This window comes from Triticum urartu, chromosome 4A, assembly GCF_056163025.1.
Source record: "Triticum urartu cultivar PI428250 chromosome 4A, HENAU_Tu73, whole genome shotgun sequence".
Taxonomy (NCBI): Eukaryota; Viridiplantae; Streptophyta; class Magnoliopsida; order Poales; family Poaceae; genus Triticum; species Triticum urartu.
The window spans coordinates 583,532,537-583,549,743 of NC_141876.1; the positions used below are offsets into that span (position 1 = coordinate 583,532,537).

The window sequence follows — 17,207 nt, forward strand, 5'->3', positions numbered from 1 at the left end:
ATGTATGCAATGCTGTGTACCAGACCTGATGTGTGCCTTGCTATAAGTCTAGCAGGGAGGTACCAAAGTAATCCAGGAGGGGATCACTGGACAGCGGTCAAGAACATGCTGAAGTACCTGAAAAGGACTAAGGATATGTTTCTCGTATATGGAGGTGACAAAGAGCTCATCGTAAACGGTTACGTTGATGCAAGCTTTGACACTGATCCAGACGATTCTAAATCGCAAACCGGATACGTGTTTACATTAAACGGTGCAGCTGTCAGTTGGTGCAGTTCTAAACAGAGCATCGTGGCGGGATCTACATGTGAAGCGGAATACATAGCTGCTTCGGAAGCAGCGAATGAAGGAGTCTGGATGAAGGAGTTCATATCCGATCTAGGTGTCATACCTAGTGCATCGGGTCCAATGAAAATCTTTTGTGACAATACTGGTGCAATTGCCTTGGCAAAGGAATCCAGATTTCACAAGAGAACCAAGCACATCAAGAGACGCTTCAATTCCATCCGGGATCTAGTCCAGGTTGAGACATAGAGATTTGCAAGATACATACGGATCTGAATGTAGCAGACCCGTTGACTAAGCCTCTTCCATGAGCAAAACATGATCAGCACCAAGGCTCCATGGGTGTTAGAATCATTACTGTGTAATCTAGATTATTGACTCTAGTGCAAGTGGGAGACTGAAGGAAATATGCCCTAGAGGCAATAATAAAGTTATTATTTATTTCCTTATATATCATGATAAAAGTTTATTATTCATGCTAGAATTGTATTAACCGGAAACATAATACATGTGTGAATACATAGACAAACAGAGTGTCACTGGTATGCCTTACTAGACTAGCTTGTTAATCAAAGATGGTTATGTTTCCTAACCATGGACAAAGATTTGTCATTTGATTAACAGGATCACATCATTAGATGAATGATCTGATTGACATGACCCATTCCATTAGCTTAGCACCCGATCGTTTAGTATGCTGCTATTGCTTTCTTCATGACTTATACATGTTCCTATGACTATGAGATTATGCAACTCCCGTTTGCCGGAGGAACACTTTGTGTGCTACCAAACGTCACAACGTAACTGGGTGATTATAAAGGAGCTCTACAGGTGTCTCCAAAGGTACATGTTGGGTTGGCGTATTTCGAGATTAGGATTTGTCACTCCGATTGTCGGAGAGGTATCTCTGGGCCCTCTCGATAATGCACATCACATAAGCCTTGCAAGCATTGCGACTAATGAGTTAGTTGCGGGATGATGGATTACGGAACGAGTAAAGAGACTTGCCGGTAACGAGATTGAACTAGGTATTGGATACCGACGATCGAATCTCGGGCAAGTAACATACCGATGACAAAGGGAACAACGTATGTTGTTATGCGGTCTGACCGATAAAAGATCTTCGTAGAATATGTAGGAGCCAATATGAGCATCCAGGTGCCGCTATTGGTTATTGACCGGAGACGTGTCTCGATCATGTCTACATTGTTCTCGAACCCGTAGGGTCGGCACGCTTAAGGTTTCGATGACAGTTATATTATGAGTTTATGCATTTTGATGTACCGAAGTTTGTTCGAAGTCCCGGATGTGATCACGGACATGACGAGGAGTCTCGAAATGGTCGAGACTAATGATTGATATGTTGGAAGCCTATATTTGGATATCGGAAGTGTTCCGGGTGAAATCGGGATTTTACCGGATTACCGGGAGGTTACCGGAACCCCCCGGGAGGTATATGGGCCTTAGTGGGCCTTAGTGGAAGAGAGGAGAGGTGGCCAGAGATGGGCCGCGCGCCCCTCCCCCCTTTGGTCCGAATAGGACAAGGAGAGGGGGTCGGCCCCCCCTTCTTCCTCTCTCTCCTCTTTCCCCCCTCCGCGAATCCTATTCCAATTAGGAAAGGGGGGAGTCCTACTCCTGGAGGGAGTAGGACTCCTCTTGGCGCGCCTTCCCTTGGCCGCCCCCCCCCCCTTTGAGCCTTTATATACGGAGGCAGGGAGCACCCCTAGAGACACAAGTTGATCCACATGATCATATTCTTAGCCGTGTGCGGTGCCCCCTTCCACCATAGTCCTCGATAATATTGTAGCGGTGCTTAGGCGAAGCCCTGCGACGGTAGTACATCAAGATCGTCACCACGCCGTCGTGCTGACGGAACTCTTCCCTGACACTTTGCTGGATTGGAGTCCGGGGATCGTCATCGAGCTGAACGTGTGCTAGAACTCGGAGGTGCCGTAGTTTCGGTGCTTGATCGGTCGGGCCGTGAAGACGTACGACTACATCAACCAAGTTAACGCTTCTGTTGTCGATCTACAAGGGTACGTAGATCATACTGCCCCCTCTCGTTGCTATGCATCACCATGATCTTGCGTGTGCGTAGGAAATTTTTTGAAATTACTATGTTCCCCAACAGGAACTTCATGTGCCCATGCTTCGGTCCATGGTATCTTTCAGGTTCTCTCGTAACCATCCACAAAAAATCATGGTTGCATATGTAGCGGTACGCCATGTATTCCTCGGCCTCTACAAGGAAATAATATCTCCCCTTCACATTTAAGTTGATAGATATTACCCACCTACACCATTTTGATAAAATGCTTCAAGGAAATAACCTACATACGCCTATGAAAAAGGATTGATCTCTATTATGCCTAACGCTACCAACCCACCGATCTAAACTTTGCACCCTAGGCCTTCTCCCATTTCCCGTGATTGACCAAATCAAATCAGGTTGTGTATCCCCTACTGCCGCTTGCGTTGCGCCCCTAACCCTCTATCCATAGACGCCACATCTGCGTACTCACATACAAGCAGTAATAAGCCATGTGTACTGCCTTTGAGAAGCTCTCCTTGCCACCTCAAAGGTGCATCCCTACCGATGATCGCCTTGCTGCGTTATTTGATTAAACTCCAAACTCCCAACCTGATATTCATGTTTCATGTCGAAAGTATCACACCCACATTTGGACATAGGTAGTATGCTCGTGTGGTGAATTTTGTGGATATAGGTAGTATACTCGTGTGGTGAGTTTTGTGGAATATCTAATCTATACTCTACATCTACCAAAAGGATCGCTCCCCTCACATGCAAATATAATTGAGGCCAATGGCTGTCTTCTCCCCTCAGATCACAAGACAAGAGCAGACCATCTAAACAGGCGGATCGGACCTTCACCTTGGTAGGGAGGTGAGTGCTACCTGTTGCCGTGTCGTCCTCGAGCTCAGGGTGGCCATCCTCCTCCTCCTCGAGCAGGACAAGGTTGTTCGTCCCCTACAGTCCAATGGTCATCTTCTCCAAGGACATATACAAGGGCAGAGCACAACATTGATGCAAGTGCCACCAAGATAGTTTCAGTCAAAGTTAAAGCAACGGTACACATGCAAACTGAACCAAACCGAGGTGCATATTCATATGTGTGTGTATGTAGAGATGCCAGTGCCATCTGAATTTTGGGGAACCAAAGCATGGCTGTTGTTGTTGCTAATTTAGCAGCAATAGCATACTCAAAGTGAAACGAGCAGCAAGTTGTTTTATAAGCAGTGCATACTAGTAATTAGCTAGGACCATTATTATTGCACAACCATTCGAGGACGGTTGCAGACACATCTATCTCAAGGCTCTACTTGAGAAACAAAAGCATAAGATATGTGATGCTATCAACCTTAGCACAAGAAGAAAAAAAAACACAGCCTCTCCGATAGAATGGATGGATGCATCATGCGCAATCATCGATTATAAGTGGACTAGTATTTCTTTGCTATTTGAGTTAATGGTGTATATCTACTGATTAAACAAGGGATTGTCTATTTGTCATTCAACTGAAATCAGTTGGACATTATTCAAATTTCTTGACCAATAACAAAATGATACTTCTATGTCCTTTTTCCTTCTTTCCTGCGTGTCAATGACCCAAGACATGCAACAGGCCTGACCTGCAATAATGAGTTTTGCACTGTACATGAACTGCATAGAACCCGGTTTCGTAAGGCTGCGCTGGACCACATAACAATTCGACAAAAGGCCTAAAGAGAGACACTGAAATATTCTTTCTATTCCACAGCACAAACATGTCACTTTGTTTATAAGGACCAGAGAAGTATCATAAACCACATGATCTAGCATGTACACCTACAAAAAATAGCAATTCTAAAGCACAAGGGCCTAGGGTCAAAGGAAACTGAAAATTACGGTTACCAAGCTGCTCAAATTACATAGTAGAAAATTATGTGCTCATCAAAGTTTCTTACGCAAGGGTAGAATCAATCAACAGTATAGCAGTAACTTGTAGAGAAAAAAGACAAACCCGAAAGGTATGGAGTGATACTTTAAATTCACTAAATATATAGTATGATTGCTCTAAAGTGCACACTGTAATTACACTTAAATTACTCTACTGTAAACCCGTTGAAATTACAGTGTAAATTACACTAAAAGTTGCACACAAATTACAGTGTAATTTCCGTAAATTTACATAGTAAATTACACTGAATTTACACTATAATTTCCATTGCACTTAAATTACACAGTAAAATGCACGGGAATTCACATAAACTAACATTGTAATTCTCTGAACTTACAGTGAAGGAACCTTGAAATTACACTGTAATAACCATGAAATTGCACTGTTAAATATCCCCCGAAATATAGTGGAACTGACACTGAAATGCCCTAAATTAACGTCACTGAGTGCTGCAACACAATACTTCAATCCTAAATGTGCAGAGCACGTTATACCCATGTATGCACTCCTAAAGTCTAGCAGCCAACTGAGCTAACTAATCTAATCAACCCTAAACAGCAGCCAATCAAGGGATTAACCTCAAACTGCAGCAACCCCTAACTTCCCATGTATCACCCATGGGTGGATGAATCTGAAACAAAGCATGGTGCAACTCAAAGTAGAGGAGGGGGGAGGGCAGAGGTAGTGGTGGGCCTGAGAAGAAGTCACCGAAGAAGGAGGGAGGCTCCATGGGGCCTCTGCGTGGTGTGAAGAAGGATCTCCATCTCCATGGCGGCGTCCCATTCCATGGATGTGTGTGCCCCTCCTGCCGTCATTGCCGTCCGTGCAATGGCGACCTGCAAAAAAGGGAAGATAAGTGGCGTGAGGTAAGGAGGAGAGGGTGGGCGAAGAAGGAGGGGAGAGACCAACCTGTGCCGGATCCGGCCACCTCTGGCCTCGCCGTTGCCGGTTGTGGCGGATCCCGACGAAGTTTTGGGGAGGCGCCCGAACCCAAGCCGTGGGGGAGGGTGGAGCCTTTGAGCGCCGGATCTAGATGATTAGAGCATCTACAGTCGGGCACCTCAAACCTGGCTCATACACCCGGGTGGGCCACCCGGTCATGATTTTTTGATCCAGACGGGCTCCTTAAACGGGCCTTGAACGCCTGGGCTGATCGGCACCCCTCATATCTAGCCCAAATATGGGGCGCCCGGGCGCGCCCGCCACGTCGGACCCGTCAGCCCGACCCCATCGAAAATTGCGCGAAATGCACCAAACCCTTTCTCCTCCTCCCGCCGCCCTCCAACTTTTCCCGCGCCCGAACCCTCGCCGTCCTCCACCCTTGCTCCCAATCCTCACCACCGGTCCCGATCCACCACCGCGACGAAGACGCAGTCCGCCTTGTCCGTCGGCGTCCCTTCGTCGGCTCCGACTTGCAAGGCGGAGGACACCGCCCGGAAGTTGCGGCAACGCCTGCAGCGAGAGAGGGAGGCGGCGGCGGCGCAAGGAGGTTCGGACATGGTGGACCACCAAGGGGTGGCGATCAAATGGGAACTCGAGAAGGCCAAGACATTTGGCTACATAGAGCTTGAGAAGGAGAGGTTTCAACTCTCACAGGACATGGTGGATGCAATGATCATGTTGGCAGACGAAACCCTCTTGGATGAACATGTGAAGAAGTGGCTTGCGGATAAGAAAAAGAAGATAAATGACCTGATATAAACATGACCCATATGGATATAACCACAATTATTGCGCGTAAAGATAATTATCAGGTGAATTCTAATAGAAATTATATGAATTATTATTTTGTTATCCGAAACAAAAGTACAACACAATATTTTATATGCAGGATTAAAGAAGACATGCACAAACCTCGGGTGAAGATACGAAGTTTAATACAGAAGATTTACACTTGAGCATTATCGAATCAACATGCATTTGTTTGCTCGATCGCTAATCGCTCAACTGCTCGCTCGGCCGCTGCTGCTGGCTCGCTCGATCGCTGCTCGCTCGATCGCTAATCGCTCGACTGCTCGCTCGACCGCTGCTGCTGGCTCAATCGGTCGCTGCTCGCTCCTTTGCTAGCCTTTTTTCTCTTGCAAGCACTTGTCGAAAAAACCATTGCTGTTTAAAAAAACTAAAAAGGGAAAATTTGCAAAATTAAAAAAAATCAAAAAATTCATGAATTCATAATTGTACATGTATTTTCAAAAAAGTTGGCAAATTTGAAAACAAATATCGAGTTTGAAAAAAGGTTCATCAAATTTGAAAAAAGTTCATCCAATTTGTAAAAAGTTCATCGAATTTGAAAATAAGTTCATTGAATTTTGAAAAAAAATATTGAATTTTAAAAAAGTTCACGAAATTGAAACGAAAAATGTTGTACTTTTGAAAAAAATTAAGATGGAAAATAATAAAAACTAACAAAACCGTTCCAACAAAAAAACAAAAAAGAAGGTACAAAGAAGAAAAGAAGGAAAAGCTATAACTAACCACGTCAACAGCAGGTAGCCTATTGGTTAGGTGGTGTGTGTTGAACCAGTCGATTGCCGGTTTGAATCATGGTGTTTACATTCAGTTTTTTTGGCGTCTTTAATATACAAAAAAAGGAATGTGGGCCGGCCCATCGTGACAAGGGGGTGTACTGATACACGAGAAGTGCGTCCTTCCGAGTCCTCTCGTACTAGGGAAAGGTCCTTTCAATGCTCTAACGCCCACACCGGATATGGACCGAACTGTCTCACGACGTTCTGTGCCCTGTACCGTTAACACGGTATCGGACGCTGAGGGCGTCGTATAGGTTTTACGCCCATGCATGGCCTTTTGTGTTGCGCATCTGGGCCTATAGTACCGATGAGGCAGTTTGCCACCAGATTGATATGAGAAGTTTATTTTCAAATCAGATCGCGTGTGGGTCCGGCCAATTAGCAGGCCCGTCTTGACTTCCAAGAAAATAGAAGAAGCGTTCTCCATGCCGGCCTTTAATAAATAGTCATCATATTTTAGGGTTTACGCGGGTTTTATTGTATTGTTTAGCCATGCTACAATTTCGCATCTATGAGACGTGTAGAACTACCGCCTTGTCAGATCCAAAGTAGAACCCCAACTTTTGATCTAGTTCATGTGCTTAATTTTTCATTCGCAATTTCAGATTGCAATTCACCTTTGTTCTTGCCGGTTCTTTAGTTACTTGCAGGAACTCAAACCTCGTCGTTCAGGTTGACTATGCCTACGGCAAGGTCAATAACCATCAGAGATTGGTTTAGCGATTGTCGAGGCATATCATCGGGTATTGTATAGCCGGATCGTCAAGATCAGAATCCACCAAAGTGATAGTTATCCTCACTCTCATCGAAACATCGGGCCGCCGTCACATAAGTGGTATCAGTTTTCAGTTTCATCGGTGAGAGATTTACACTTTTGTTAGATTAGTTTATTTTTCATGTCCTATAACCCAAAAAAAGCCAAAAAAGAAAGAAAGATTAGTTCATCCTTTGCACCTATCTTTTTAGCCTTTAGCAATTTTTGCATCTAATACTTGCGTAGTTGAATTTTTGGTTGCATCATCCTACAAATAGTGCTGGTTTAGATTTGTACGAGAAAACTTTGTCTACTAGATTGAATTTTTTTTCTCCACCATAGTTTCCGCCGCAAGCTCGTCCATAATCTGAAAAAAAAACTATCAAAATTGCATTGGATTCCTTTGTTTCGCGTGCAATCCGACATCCCATCTGTTACACGTCGTTGCTGTCCGCCCTGACGCGTACAGCAGCGCCGTGTTGCATCAGACATCAGTTCCACTCGTGTCTGTCCTCAAGCGCCAGTTTCTTGTTAGCCATGGTGCTCCACTTTATAGCCACGTAGGTTTGCTTTGTATAGGCAGCATCATCATAACTAGATCGCGCAAGAGTGCTGATCCCAACCGATAATAATAAAGTGAAGAAGAAACATTCAATTACCCCATGCATCCCATTGGTCGAGCACCAAAAGTCTAAAATTATGCTTAATCACTCAATATATCATCACATATGTCCATTGTTGTAAGCCATGTATTTTTATACGTTTTAGCTCAAAACCAAACCAAACTGGTGAACAGGATAATATGATATTTCATCACAAAGCATAAAGACCCGATTCATACCATACGATCCAGTCATAATGATCGCCCATGACAATAAGTTCATTACAAAGGATAGAGTCTAATATACCAAAAGACCAGATTGATAGAGCAGTACACGAAACATATATGGTTCGGCTATGGCATAACATCAGACTACCTATATATATGGAGAGAGAGTTTGGTCTGACTGCCTTGTCGCCCGGCTCCTCCCTGCGTTGTAAACACATGTTGATCGACATTATGTGTTACACAAAGAATCCATAGTGTGCCATACGAAAATCAACACAGCAAGAATACAGTTCTTTTTCTAACCCTTATGCCTTATGAATAGTGTTAGTTATCTGGCAAATAAATAGCTCCTATTATTACTACTCCCTCCGTCCGGAAATACTTGTCACCAAAATGAATAAAAGGGGATGTATTTAGATGTATATTAGTTCTAGATACATTCCTTTTTATCTATTTTGATGACAAGTATTTTCGGACGGAGGGAGTACTTGCATAGTGAACATGCTAAATAATCGTGTTAACAAATGACAATAGTTAAAAGTTGATAATGCAAAAGGAATGTGTTAACAAATGACAAAAGTTAAAAGTTGATAATGCAAAAGAAAACATGATTATAACACCTTTAGAATTAGTTTGGTAATGTTCACTGCAGCAAGACACAAAATTCATGTAGTTCTTGGTAGGCATAAGTTACCAGAGTCCGCAAACATGAGTAATCCAGTCAGCTAGCAATCAGCCAAATGTAGGGGCTGCCAACCAAATTTCTAACATAATCGTTTTACTAACAGGGAAGCGACAATATACTTTGCTGTATATCCAAATATGCTTTAGGAGTCATCAGAAAAATTCTTGTATAATATTTGGATCCCTCTTAACAACAAGGAACAATCTTGGTACATGACATCTATCTGTTTATTATTCCAAGATACCAAGATATGGGAAGCATACTAAAAAGCAACATCCTTGCACCAAAACAGCAGAAATAGTTTCTTGTAACAATTCATAATATGCTTTGCAATTTCCCCTGCACAAACAAAAGAACTATCTGAGCTTGTGGGTAGCAGGAGAACTCCAAAAAAAAATCAGACCTACAATTTAAGTGCAGGGTCCCAATATAGTAGCTATTGATCACCCCATCAACAAGGCGCCATGATGTTCATGAGTTTTCTTTAGCATGCATTCAGAAATCACTGTTAGATACAAGATCATCACCTAACATCATCAATTAGCATGAGCTTTTGACCAATATGCAGCAGACTTAAACAAACAGATTATATAAAAGCAAAATTGACAGTCTGCTGAAGGTTTATACATCCAAGCAACAAATACAAGTAATAACACTCCAAAAGCTCTAGGCTATTATTTGATATAAGACCATTTTTTCGCAGCAAATACATAACTTGAACCGATAAAAGAGGTAAATGTTTTAACATTATCACAGCACTGGGGCTATATTATTCCTTATTATGGAGTCGGAATCACTTGCCCATAAAAAGCCGTAAAGATTGATGTAATATTTTTCATCTAACATAAAAACCACCAATCCATCTTAGCAAGTACTCCAATAACGGGAAGTCAACTCTTGTGAGAAAGTAACTACTCAGTCACTCTATTTAGACTACATTAACAGTCACTTCCAAAATTTCAGGAAAAATGTCACAGTCCAGAAAGTGCATCGAGTTTAACATGCCATTAAACTGAACCGAGGTAACAAGTTCACTTCCCAACCGTTTTAGGCATCTCGGATTTACACACAATCTACACATTTGCTCATCACACAAATTAGGAGGCAACAATAATGATATACCCATCAAGTTCACTGCAATCTTTTTATCCTACCTGAGATGTAGCCTGCAGGTGGACGTTGGATTCAAGGTTGCCTGGCCCCAGAACTGAAACAGTAGCAGGCAATTATGAGAGTTATTAACAAGAAAATAAATATGCATTGGTGGTCAAAGAAAATGTCAAGACAGATGGCCAGAGATAACAGTTACTACTATTTTTGAAATAACTTACAGTGGGACAATGCACAAGCTTGACTGTTCACAAGAAATAAATAATATCTTGTTCTTCTTCCTCTGCACCGAACTCTCCCGCGAGATTATTCCTCCCCTCCTTCCTCAGATCTGCCACAATTGTATTTAGAAAATGCACGAGGACATCCTCAATTTCCCAAAGGATGTCGCCTACTGAGCAATACATGTAGACAATTATGTCCAAGCCTATCAGGCTATAAACTATTTTGCTCAACTGAAAAAGCAAATATTGAAATAATAGTTATTTCAAATTTCTTTTATGTGCCCTGCACAAGGTTTTATAAGTCTTTATAATTAATCCATATACAAATAAACATATATTTAGTATTTCTATATGGTTGAGATCTAGGACATTGTTTACCAAAACTTTGTTACTATGATATGTTCTTCAAATGTGCCAAACATATAAGTTTTTTTGCACTCCCTACGGTTGTAAGGTCATGTGTTAACTAAAGATCGACAATCAACACCAAATCTTTATGTCCATAAAATGCGAAAGGGACAACCTTTTTACTGATTAGTTTCAAAGTCAACTAACATGTATTGATGGTTTGTATGGAATATATATTTTAATTAAATTGTCTAGATAGATGTACACACCTCAAGAAAAATAGCAAGGAGAGACTATAATCATCTGGTCTGAGCATCAGTATAGGTGTTGGCTAAGACGTGTTACCATAAAACCTATATTCTGTAAAAACATCATCATAAAGAGAGGTGATATCGCGCCATCCATACTCGATATATTAATCATAGAATAGGCTTTCTCCAAAACACAAACGCGAGTATCTTGAGATAGTTTCTCAAGATATGAAGAATGAGAATGGATCACAGTACATATATGCACACAGTAATAGCATTAAGTGTCAATAGCCACAGAGAAAAGAAAGAAGGGAATTGTCCATCATGTGGGTGATCATAGTGACGGAGATATCGACAATGTGGGTGAGTGCCCTATAACCTCAGCCTTGCTGATGAGTATATCTAGGTGCATCCAAAATATACATGATTATTTTTGTTCTGTGCTACATGGAAAGTGCATAGAGCTCATTTGCTTTGCCTCGTATGATTTTAAATTCTACATAATACTTCAATAGATGATAAACCTAAAGAATATGTTTTTGGTTATGTTAGTTGGAGGCTTTACTTAGAACGCATTTGTCAAAACATGTTGTGTTTCAGCTTTAATAATAACTAAATCATTGCTTCATGAATTCAGCTAACTCTACCGCAAATACCAGTTAAATTTCTCTTGATACCGGGTAACTAATTGAGCCATAGAAAAACAAAACTTGGAATGTCAAAAGGACGTAGACAGAGTCTATACAGATATCACGACACAACAAGATATAAAATAGGATGTAATAGTGACTATGCTTTATTTCTAGTAAAACTATCAGAGAGAAAGAAAATTGTTGGACAAACAATCCTCTCTTTTTCATATGTGATTGGACAAACAACCATATGTTTTCATGTGTAACAAAAACACTAATTACAACTCAAACGTTAGAAATTCTAATCAAGGCCCCCTTCCATACACAAAGGAACAAAACCACCAACATTTCCATGCACAAAGGAACAATAATGTTAGGCCCTACCTGAATCCAGACAAGGAACAAAAAAGCATATATTTACACCCCATCAAAAAACAAGCATGGAAACAAAGGAACTACAAAAATATAAAGCATAGAGAATAGTACATTTGGCCTTTACTAGAAAAGGAAAGCCTCATTGGCCAACCAGGGCAAGCAGAACATGATGAGCCCCAAAACACAAATTGCCATGCAACCATACACCTAGCTCTGGAAAAGAAGATGCGTGGATAGGAGGAGAAGAGGGGTTGACCTGCAGATCCGTGAATGGAGACGCGGGAGGGTGCTGATAGACGGTGTGCAGGCCCAACCCCGGCTTGCCGCTCAGTCGGCGGAGACGACATTGAGCCCTCAATGCATCGACGGCTTTGTGTTCGCTGTATGGAGCCGCAAAAAAAGAAGATCAGAACTGTGTATATATGGACATCTATGAGAGAGTGAACACTGGATGCAGAGGAGAAAATGGAACCAAATGGTGATCATTACTATTCAACTTGAAAGGAAGCGCAGTTTATATCCATGATTTCCCTCTTGTGAAGCAAGCATCAAACAGCACAGAAGCAATGAAATTGCACATTCAAATAGAACAATACATGACATGCTCTTGTGTCGAGAACAATTGCAAGTATTTTGTGCACGTCACATCAGATTTGCAGGGGTAGCTCGAGAACGGGTGGGGCTCACCACGTGTGGGGGTAGCAGGAGGAATAGGCAGAGCAGCCTTGAGGGCCCGTCCACCTGCACAAGCAGCTTGTCCTCATCGGAGCAACCTTCACATAAAACAAATGCAGGAATCAGAATAAGAGGAGATGAAGAAACAAAGAAGAGATTCATGCCCACCCAGAATAGTCAGAGATCCACCCAGAACAAAGACCATAATAAACTAAGAGCCTAATCAGGTTGTCATGGTTAAGAACATATATAGCAGAACAATTAATGATTGATGCTGCTAAATCAACAACCCAAAGCTGAAGCTTTTTTTGATACATGGCTGCTGGAAACATGCAAATACAATGAATTAGAGCATCTCCAGCCGTTGGAGCAGCCCAGGACAATCGCCGGGCCAAATATAGCACGTCCTGGGGGCAAAACACCTTCGCCGAATGAAACGCGAGGACGGTTTCCCAGCCGTTGGTGCCCCCAGGACAGTCGCCAGGAAAAAAGTGAATGAGTGGACCAGAAAAAAATGATACATGGAGGAATATGATTGGCTGTTGCTTCCGCCGGCGCCCCTAGCAGCCCCCCAGTGCGTTGGGTGTGGCCTGGGTTCGCCGGCACCTTTTTGAGGTCTTGGGGGGCATGGCTGGGCCTTTTTTCGCCATTTTTAGCTCGCCGGCAGAAGAAAAGGCGCCTGGGGGTGGCACTCGGGGGGGGGGGGGGGGGGCTGGAGATGCTCTTACTACTTGAATGAAGAGAAAGCATGTTTAATTACCAAGTGCGTGGCGTTGTAGTGGAGGAGAGCGTGGCGATGTCGTGCCTTCTACTGAACCTGACGCATGATGGCGGTGTTGTGCCTTCTACATCAAATGCAATTGGAGCAAACTTACTTGGTACTGTTATAATTGTTCAACATAGATACTTCAGCAGCACTCTGCCCTATTAATGAAACATGGACGAGGTCTTCTCATCAGAGAGACATGATGGACAAAGTTGGAACCAATGGAGATGGGGTAACCTCACACACATCTTTCCATAATGCAATTCTGCAGACACAACCAAAGTATATTTACTATTTATTTTTGAGTCAATTGCACGGTTCAGTTTTATTTTGAGTCAATTGCACGGTTCAGTTTAGTCCAGAAAGTTACAAGTCGTGTTTGATGGTGGTTGACGAATCATCTACAAGCTGTGTATTTTATGTTGATTTCTTCCTATGAACATGGTAAAATGTCCACACCTCCCTGCATTGGCTCTCTACATGTTCACGGTAGGTTTAGTAGGGGGTTAAAAGGTGGCTCATTTCATCATACCACTTGTCTGAATTTCTGAACATCTAAATCACAGTGGTCATAACAACAGTTTGTTAACTCTAAAAGTTGAACATTGAATGTGACTGAATTTCCCCACAAAAGAAAAAGAACATGACTGAATTGAACTGAATTTTTTAACACTGAAATTAGCAATCACCACCAGGTTGTGTCCAGAAGTAGAAAGAGGGGGTGGTGCCTCGTCCACCTGCAGCAGCAACAACAAAAGCTCCACCACCTCTTCTAGATCGGAGCAACTGCGCACAAAACAAACCAAGGAATCACAAGGAAGGGAGATGAAGAAACCGACAAGACAAGGGGTTTAGGTATCATGCGCACGCACCATAGTTGGAGATCTGTGGATGAGCTCGCCGGAGATGGCCTGCAGCAGGCGCGTACTTGGAGGGCCAGGGATTCGGGCGTCTCCTTCCATGGCTGTTGCCGGTCTGGACCACCATGGCCGACCTCGAGGACGGTCGCGGATGAGGTCGATGACGAAGTGTCGATGGCCCTGTGGATCTGGGCGCTGCCTCACCTGGTCGCTCGATCCCTTCCATCCCCTCCCCTCCCCTTACCTTTCCTTGGTGACGGTGAACTCCAGGTCGGCCTCGGGGGCAGCCTTTGAGGAGGTCGTGCGCTTGCGCGAGGAGCCTCGCGATGGCTCGGCGGCCGAGGGCTGCGAGCTGGGCGGCGCCATATGGGATGCGTGCGGCTAGCTGGGGTTCCGGGAGAGGATTCAGATCAGGGGTGAGGGAGGAAGGAAGAGGACTTGCACTTCTTCCCGGCCATGGCTGGCTCAGCTACGGGAGAGGAACGGGGAGGGGATGGTGGCCCGGCTGCGGATGGTTGGCGGCGGCGGCGGCGGACGGGGAGGATGACTGGCGGCGGCGGCTCTCTCTCGAGAGAGATGTGAGGGAGAAAAAAATGAGGGAGGCACTCATTGGGGGAGGAGGCAGCGAATCGGAAAAGGGCACAGATGCGAAGTTTTTTGGACGGCTTTCATACCTGTTTGGTCAGATATTTGTGTACGTGACTTCTACTAGCGGCCGGCCTGAAAGTTGAAAAAAAGAAAAATTCAGAAAAAATAATAAAAAAAAGTTGATGCAAAGTTTTGGCCAGCTAGCATCTTTTGAACAATCTCTTTTGCTGTTCAGCCTGCTCTGTTCATATAAGTGATACGTGTTGGATTTTTTTGTCTGCTCTTGGTTGCCATACACTACGTTCATACCTCACTTATATCTAGCTACTTGGAGCTATTATATTTTTGTCAGTTCCCTCTCGCTTGATTCAGTATATGGGCTTAGATTATTTTATCTCTTACTAGTCGACACCAGCACTAGTTAGGAGTTTGAGCAATTATTTATCTTGCATTACTTTTAGCAAAATTGTGCCACCAATATTGTGAGTTGAGAAAACCTTCACCAAGCTCCACTTTCTATATTGTACCTTGTTCGGTGATTTCGCAATCACTATATCCAACTTTGATAACTTTTGAAGGCGCCAAAGGCCGACAACCACTGCAGCACGGTAAGATCTGGTAAGAGCTTGGTAATTGCTAGAGTGTTGAGAGAATTTTTCCGCCACCTCCAAGTAGTACTATAGAAACATTATACTTATTATTTTTGTTTTTTGTGTGGTACTAACCATGGCAGATTCTAGAGCGGTTGACAGTTGGGGTGCGTCTATTGTGGGAGATGACTTGCCATATATTGATAAAGATCACTCTTTCCCACCACAAAAGGTACGACGATCGTCACATGATATACATCATGGTAGAAACACACATCATCATGTCACCTCTTTGCCAAATTTTAAGGGTAAATATGACCCCGATTCATATATTGATTGGGAAATTGAGGTAGAAGAAATATTTGCTAGCCATGAACTTCCCAAGCATAAGAAAATAAATGTTGTCACTAAAGTGTTTTTAGGTTTTGCTTCAGTTTGGTAGAGAAATTATTGCAGGAAAAATATTGATAATAGGCCTTCTACTTGGAAAGATTTAAAACTTGTTACGCGAGACCGATTTTTTCTTCATATCATGCCAGTGATTTGCTTAGAAAATTACAACGTTTAGCACAAGACAATATCACTGTTGAAGAATATTATGACAATTTGTGTATTGCTTTGTTTCGTTCTGGCTTAGAAGAATGCGAAGAAGATTTTCTAAATCGATTTTGGAAAGGTTTAAACCATGATATACAAGACATAATAATGCATGAAGACTATATTCTATCGATCATTTGTTTCGTCTTGCCTGTAAAGATGAACAGAAATTAAGAGGACGTGTCTACATGACGAACAAGCGTGTGATGGAATCCCCATCAAAGAAGGTTACTTCCTCCCCTGCACCACCAACTATGATTGCACCACTTGGACTTTATGAGGCATCGTCACCGACCGTTCTTACTTCATGTGAGCGAGGCCTACAACACTAGTAGAAAATAGGGCTTTGGTCCAGGTCTGAAAAGGGCATTAATCCCGGTTTCCGTATGAACCGGGACTAATGGGTGCATCAATCCCGGTTCGTAAAGCCAGGGCGCCAGCCGGGCCTCGGGGGCCATTGGTCCTGATTCGTCTGACCCCTTTGGTCCCGCTTCCAGACACGAACCAGGACCAATGAGCATCGGTCCTGGCCCACAACCTTTAATCCCGGTTGGTGGTTGGAACCGGGACCAAATGGGGTCCTTTAGTCCCGATTCTAGCCACAAATCGGGACTAAAGAGAGGCCTATATATCCCCCTGCCCGCGAGCAGAGCAGTGCATTGCTCTATTTTTTGGCCGGCCGTGGGAGAGCTTTGTGGTGCTCTAGCTCACCTCCTATGCACATGAGGTATTCGGTGAAATGCCTGAGACATACTTAAGCTTTCTCCTCTCGAAGCTCCTTGTCTAAACTCCATTTTCCTTAAGATTTGTCTAGGTTTGGCGGTCCATCCTGTCCCGTCCCCGTCCTCACCGCCGTCGATCGCCCGCGCCGATCTCGTCGCCGGCACCACCATGGTGAGCCTCTTGTTCTTATCTTCTAAAAGAAAAGGTTCTTACTTGTATGATTTAGATAGATACTTGTATAATGTTCTTACTTTTATTATTTTTTGTTATTATATAGTGCGATGGTTTTGGTATCCGCCTCCGTCGGCCCTCGTCCTGTCTATGATACGGATGTGGTATATATACATTATATTTTATAACTATTTTGTTCATTTGGTGTGTATGAAAATTATGCCGACCAACGTGACATAGATGTTTTTATCAAGGAG

At 43.2% G+C, this 17,207-nt stretch overlaps 1 long non-coding RNA gene across 2 annotated transcripts; it reads right to left on the bottom strand.

Moving 5' to 3' along the window:
* Positions 1–9,303: 9,303 nt before the first annotated feature.
* LOC147976835 (uncharacterized) lies at positions 9,304–12,723 on the bottom strand. Of its 2 annotated transcripts, XR_015602178.1 has the most exons (7): positions 12,668–12,723; positions 12,237–12,360; positions 10,992–11,082; positions 10,372–10,481; positions 10,195–10,247; positions 9,448–9,522; positions 9,304–9,379 (listed from the first exon to the last, which is right to left on the bottom strand). It is a non-coding gene; the product is annotated as an uncharacterized LOC147976835 (long non-coding RNA). The 2 variants fall into 2 exon arrangements; XR_015602177.1 differs by lacking the exon at positions 10,992–11,082 and having other exon boundaries at positions 9,314–9,379.
* Positions 12,724–17,207: the final 4,484 nt, after the last annotated feature.